Consider the following 6,933-nt stretch of genomic DNA (forward strand, 5'->3'; position numbering starts at 1 on the left):
CCCTGGGCGAGCACACAGCTCTATCCAGACCCTCTGAGCAAGGCTGCTCACCTGGTTTGGCTCTCTCTGGGTCTCTGCCAGGAGCTTGGGGAGCCGGGAGAGAGGACAAGAGATGACCCCTCAGGGCTCAGCCCCCTGCAGCCTGTGTGACCAGCACTGCAGAGATGGGGCTGCCGCCTGAGCTTACCCAGGAGCGAATGTCCAGAGACAAAGACCTCCTGCTGTGCTCCAGGGCACTAGCTCTGATTTAGTGTTTTTTAAGGAAGGAGCTGGCAGCTGTGGGGGTCCCGGGGAGGTGGCCAGCTTGCTGGGAAGGCTGTGCCTTTGGTCCTGACATCTGGCTTGCCCTGACTGTGCGCTGGAGACACAGACTCTAAGAGAAGGGGAAGGGCGCGGGAACCAGCATCGGTAGGGCGTCCTGTGCTGTGTGGGTAACCCACCATCTTCGCCTCATTTAACCCACTGACTCTGAATTCCCAGCATGACTCGGCTCTCTCCAGGCAGTCAGCTAGTGAGATCTAAAACCAAAGCCTCTGTGTGCTCTGTCCATCTCTCCCAGCTGCCCACTTCCCCACTGCAGAACACTTCTGGGCTGGTTATCATGCCAGGCAGTCTCAAACCCAGAAACCCATGGGATCCCACAGCAAGAGAGCATCCTTGCCTAGCTGCCCTGCCCTCAGCTCTCAGGGTCCTCTTTGATGGCTCAACAGCAGCGCTGACAACAGAGGATGCTCCAGCCAACTCAGAAACCAGGGACACGGGCCTGTGTTCCCAGGTCAGAGGGAGAGCCTCTCCATCCCAGGGCAAAGCAACATCCAGAAGGTGCCCATCTCCACCCTCACAGGGCTCCCAGAGACGCCCCCCCTCCAAACCCCAGCAATGGGTGCAGAGCAGAGTCCAAGGTGGGGGAGTGGAACAGAAAGAAGAGCACTAGCTCAGCTCTGCCAGGGGAGGGACAGATGGGGCCCCTTGTGCCACATGGAGCAGCCCAGCCACCTTGAGCCCCACAAGCAGGTGCCCAGCCAAGTGGACCTGAGCCGAGCCTGGGATGGTTGATGTCGTGCCCAGATGCCCCACTGTCTCCTGGGTCCATCGGGTAGGCCACAGACACCTCACGCTACAGGTCACTGGAAACCAAGGTAGCTTTTTGTTTTGTTTTTGACAGATCCTGTCTCAGATTTATTTGTTCAGATCCCAAATGAGGGCACCGGCGCTACACAGACAGCAGCCCAGGGGTCACATCGGCCCTTCTGTCCTCACACTGGCAGATGAAGGTCTCTACTCCACAGCTTTGGTGCCCGGGCACCCTTGGGAGCCAGGGCTGCAGCTGTAGGTGCCCGGGCCTTGGTTGAAGCCTTGGCCTGGGACTTTGGCCAGCAGAGCCTGAGACCCTTGATGATGCGGGCACAGCCACGTTTCCTGAGCTTGGGCTGAGCGGTGTAGGCAAGTTGGCTGAGCTTGTGGCTGCTGCCCATTGGGATCTTGGGCTTGATTTCCTTGGGCTTCACGAGGGCCTTGACAGCCTCAGCCTTGGCGTTGTTGGCGTCTTCTTCAGGCCCTTCTTGTTGTGTTTCTTGGCAAAGTGCATGATCCTCAGGAACTTGGGGTCCACCGCCTTAAGAGACTCATATTCTTGTGATTAGGATTTCTTGATGCCATTTCTGGGCCATTTTCAGGACTGATTGTGCATGGTGTGGTTCTTGGACTTGTCCATGTTTGCATTGGGGACAGCAGATCCTGAAGCGCCTGGTACCAGACGAGAAAGAACCAAGGTAGCTTTTTGAGATACATGTTCTGCTGCAGACTCTCAACTACATAACCATCACTAAGATAAACACAAGAGAAGCATGTGTGGGTTTAAACTACAAACTTTATTCAACATACAGGTGTTATCAAAGAGCCTAACGTATATGAACCTCCAGCTCCCTCCAGGTATCTGACTCAGGAGCAAGTAGGAGTGGCTTGTTCAACTTTATGGCAAAAGATCCCCAGATCTCCAGGTTTGGGAATCACCAACGTGACGGATTTTCTCCTTGAGGAAGTCAGCCCTGACTAATCATTGGAAGGACTGTTGCTGAAGCTGAAGCTCCAATACTTTGGCCAACTGATGCAGACTTGACCTAATGGAAAAGATCCTGATGCTGGGAAAGATCGAAGGCAAAAGGAGAAGAGGGCAGCAGAGGATTAGATGGTTAGACAGCATCACCGACTCAATGGACATGAGTTTGAGCAAGCTCTGGGAGATGGTGAAAGACAGAGGAACTTGATGTGCCACAGTCCATGCGGTTGCAAAGAGTCAGACACGACTAAGCGACTGAAGAGAACAAGAAGTGTGGCTTATGATCATTGTCATAATTAGCAGCCCAGAGTGCCCACCTCTCTATGCCTGACTTCCGTCACTGACCCAGATCCTCGCTGCAAGTCTCAGAGGATGGAGCGTACATAGCAAGGGGGCTGCCTTGAGCACACTAGTGAGAGTTTACAGAGGGCCCGATGCTCGAGAGCAGTCCAGGCAACTGTCTCGTGGGTGCTGAAGGCAGGAGTGCCAGCAGCAGATTGGAGCCAGGGCTAAGAAAGCCAGCCCATGATGCCCACCAGGCTGACCATCCGTGCCAATGCCTTAGGGATGTGCCTCCCTCTGGATCATCCCTCAGGTCAGAGTCTGAGGCTGAGGTTGTGCCTGCCTCTCCCTGCTTGGGTTTTCTGACCCTCTTCCCTGGTGGCTCAGAGGGTAAAGCGTCTGCCTACAATGCAGGAGACCCGGGTTCGATCCCTGGGATGGGAAGATCCCCTGGAAAAGGCAATGGCAACCCACTCCAGTATTCTTGCCTGGAAAACCCTATGGACTGAGAAGCCTGGTAGGCTACAGTCCATGGGGTCGCAAAGAGTCGGACACAACTGAGTGACTTCACTTTTCGCCAAGGAGGCAGCTCATATGAGTCAAGGGAGCGGCCTGCCGTGCGAATCTGTCCTAGTCCCAGCTCCATTTTTTTCTAACTACGCAACTTTTGGCAAGGCTGAGCCTGAGTTTACCCCTCTGCACAATGGCTGTGATCGATGAGGCTTCAGAGTTTATTATAGGAGGCTCTTGGGGCCCTAAGAAAGGAGATGCTGAGATATTGTCAGCAAGCACATGTACACCGTTTTGCTTAGATGATAGGCTTGTTGGGGGTGGGTTGAGGAACAGGGAGCCAGCCAGGGTGATGCTGAAGTCTCACCCAGCATCTCTTGGTGCTGCCAGGGTTACAGGAATCAAAACCTGCTTCTCATATGTGGTGACCGTGATGGTCAGATGAGATCATGCAGTGAAGCCCTTTGGGAACTGTAATGCTCTCAGCAGATGGGGTATGTTATTGTCTCCTCCTCTAGAAGGACCTTAGCCTTTCAGTTGGGAGCCTGACCAGCATTGCTTGCTAATGGATCAGTGATGTTCCTGTGGACCCTTCTGCAGTGAGGCCTTCAGTGAGCTTTTTCCCAGCTGTGGACAATGCCCCAAGTGGTTCTCTGGCTCCTTCTTAAGCCAGAGGCTTGGTTGGATCCTCCAAGCCCTCTTCCCCACCCCCCGAACCTTGTTTACTGGAGGAATCTCTTCACTTAGCAGCAGCCCAAGTAGGCCTCCAAATAAGCGGTAAGAACCTGCAGAGGCAAAGATGGCCAGTTGCTTTCACAAGCAACCCACCGGCATGAACAGGTGGGTTGCTTCTGAAAAGTTCCATGGCAGCATCCTGGGTCTAAAGAATCAATTTCTGGGAGTGAGCTGGAACAACCTGTGAGGTTTCTTTTCATTCAGTTTTGTTTTTTTCGTCACAAGCATCCCTGGTTATCATTGTACAAACTGAATTTGAGTTTTGGAAAGGGTGTTTCATGGGATCTGGTCCCCTGCCCAGCTAGAGTTCCTGTAAACCCTTCAAATTCAGGAGAATCTTTCCCAATTTTAAAGTGCTCACTTGTTCCTAGGAGGCGATGAAGTGACAGGAACACACCAAATATACCAGCCACATATTCCTTTTGGGAAAGTCAGCTGAGCTAGTGCGGAAGGAAACTCGAGAATAAAAACAGCACTGGGGAGGTAGGGTTTCAAATGCATTTGCTAAGGGCAGAGCTTTTGCCCAGGGCAGCTTTTGCTAAGCTCTTGTTTGGAGAAGACAGAAAACTCGGAGGAGGTCCCACAGGGGCCTGGAGATGCTCCTGCCAGACACAGCTCCAACAGCAGCTCGGTTCAGAGCCTTCCCCAGCCCCACCCACAGAGTTCATCCTTGCTAATGTGCCTTAGCACTCGGCCCAGATCCCCTCCTCAGCACTTTCTCACTGTTTAAATTCTCCATACGTCTGTCCTCACCAGACTACCAGACCTGGAAGCAGGTCTCACTTGGCTCTGCAACCCTGGCCCGAAATTACTGTTTAATGTTTGTTGAATGAATAAACGAATAAACCCTATAATTAACCTGTGAGACAGAAACCCAGAGAAGATCTTGAATTTTAAAAGGTAATTTAAAGAAGAAGAAAAAAATGGAAGTCCTAATCATACAATTCATTGTCTTTATGAATATTACAGACAAAACATAAACAGGAAGAGGAAGGGTTGGGTGAACCCATACTTGATAGTTCTAGAAGTGAATACGTAATTCCGGGAAGTGGTTGTCTTATGTGAGTCTGACCCAGTGTGGCCATGCCGGGATCACTAGGTAACTCCTAGAACATAAAAAGTAAGTCCACAAACATCTCTTTCCCACCTTTCTTTTTTTTTTTTTTTTTAATTTTCTAGTCACGTCGTGCTTGCCTGCAGTGGAAGTGTGGAGTCTTAACCCCTGGACCACCAGGGAAGTCCCTTTTTCCCTCCTTTACTTGCTCAGGAGGCCTTAGCATCAAGCCCAGGAGTTTGGCCTGTTGAAAGTGCTGGATTTTGTTCCCAGACTCTGGGACAGAGTCTCTTCTCTCCTTTGCTACCTTTTCTCCAAAACAGGTAGGCGTGTTGCTTGCCATCCTCGATTTATGGTGATCAGGATGCTGCCGGAACCAGATACACATTGATGCCATCTTCACCAGGGAGAAAGCTGCTTTCCTAGAGGCTGGTTTTTCCAACCCTCCTTTCCTAGAAGCAAAGCCCGCTGCCCCCATCTCAGATCCACCCTGTTCTCTGAAGTGGTCCAAAAGCAAGGGGGAGGGAGGAAGATAAACACCTGATAGGGAAGCGCTACAGCTGACTCTCTCCAGGGCCCGCCTGGCCCGCCCCGTGTCTCCCATGGGTGCTCAGGTTGTTTCTGCACAGGTGCCCGATGGCGTGTGTCCTGCACAGGCTGGAGATGGGCCAGCAGTGCCATCTGCGTGCCTCCCCTCCATGGCCACAAATGCACCTGCTGGGCTCAGAGCCATCCAGACGGTTAAGAAACCCAATCTCTACCTTGTTCCTCTTCACAGGGAAAAGACAGAAGCCTCCCCTCTGGATCATGAAAGAAACAGCCAGGTCCTATTTCCAGCGAGGCTGGAGGAAGGGTTTCTGGGGTAACCTAGGGGAGCAGGTACGGGGTTCGGGGGGAGAGGCTGAGCCTGGGGAGACCCCCCCCTAAAGAGGCACTGTGCGCTCAGCCCACCCAGGGAAGCGAGGTCAGAGGCAGCTTCTATAGGGTGGGAGCTCTCAAAGTATGGGCCCCAGACCTGCTGCAGTGCTTCACCTGGGAGCTTGTGAGGGACACCAGTCCTCGGGCCCCACCTCACACCTGCAGAATCAGAACCTCTGGGGTGGGGCACAGCACGCTGGGGTTTACCAAGGACCCTCCCCAGGAGATTCAAAGGCAGGCCCGAGTTGCTGAGCGTCTGGATCAGGCCTGCTGGGAGAGTGAGCCCTGGTGTGGGAGGCGGGGCCTGGGGCCTGGGGACTTCAGAGCATCTCCACCCATCTGCCCCAGTTCAGTTCAGTTCAGTTCAGTCGCTCAGTCATGTCTGACTCTTTGCGACCCCATGAATCGCAGCAGGCCAGGCCTCCCTGTCCATCAACAACTCCCGGAGTTTACCCAAACTCATGTCCATCGAGTAGGTGATGCCATCCAGCCATCTCATCCTCTGTCGTCCCATTCTCCTCCTCCTGCCTTCAGTCTTTCCCAGCATCAGGGTCTTTTCCAATGAGTCAACTCTTTGCATGAGGTGGCCAAAGTATTGGAGTTTCAGCTTCAGCATCAGTCTTTCCAATGAACACCCAGGACTGGTCTCCTTTAGGGTGGACTGGTTGGATCTCCTTGCAGTCCAAGGGACTCTCAAGAGTCTTCTCCAACACCACAGTTCAAAAGCATCAATTCTTCGGTGCTCAGCTTTCTTCATAGTCCAACTCTCACGTCCATACATGACCACTAGAAAAACCATAACCTTGACTAGATGGACCTTTGTTCACAAAGTAATGTCTCTGATTTTGAATATGCTGTCTAGGTTGGTCATAACTTTCCTTCCAAGGAGTAAGCGTCTTTTAATTTTGTGGCTGCAGTCACCATCTGCAGTGATTTTCGAGCCCCAAAAAATAAAGTCTGACACTGTTTCCACTGTTTCCCCATCTATTTCCCATGAAGTGATGGGACCAGATGCCATGATCTTCGTTTTCTGAATGTTGAGCTTTAAGCCAACTTTTTCACTCTCCTCTTTCACCTTCATCAAGAGGCTTTTGAGTTCCTCTTCACTCTCTGCCATAAGGGTGGTGTCATCTGCATATCTGAGGTTATAGATATTTCTCCCAGTAATCTTGATTCCAGCTTGTGCTTCTTCCAGCCCAGCATTTCTCATGATGTATTCTGCATATAATTTAAATAAGCAGGGTGACAACATACAGCCTTGACGTACTCCTTTTCCTATTTGGAACCAGTCTGTTGTTCCATGTCCAGTTCTAACTGTTGCTTCCTGACCTGCATATAGGTTTCTCAAGAGGCAGGTCAGGTAGTCTGGTATTCC

At 52.0% G+C, this 6,933-nt stretch overlaps 1 pseudogene; it reads right to left on the minus strand.

Annotated features, from left to right (window-relative positions):
• Positions 1–1,256: 1,256 nt before the first annotated feature.
• On the minus strand, positions 1,257–1,714 carry LOC129654323 (60S ribosomal protein L29-like; annotated as a pseudogene).
• Between the last annotated feature and the right edge of the window lie 5,219 nt (positions 1,715–6,933).

The sequence above is a fragment of the Bubalus kerabau genome, chromosome 5, assembly GCF_029407905.1.
Source record: "Bubalus kerabau isolate K-KA32 ecotype Philippines breed swamp buffalo chromosome 5, PCC_UOA_SB_1v2, whole genome shotgun sequence".
Lineage (NCBI taxonomy): Eukaryota > Metazoa > Chordata > Mammalia > Artiodactyla > Bovidae > Bubalus > Bubalus kerabau.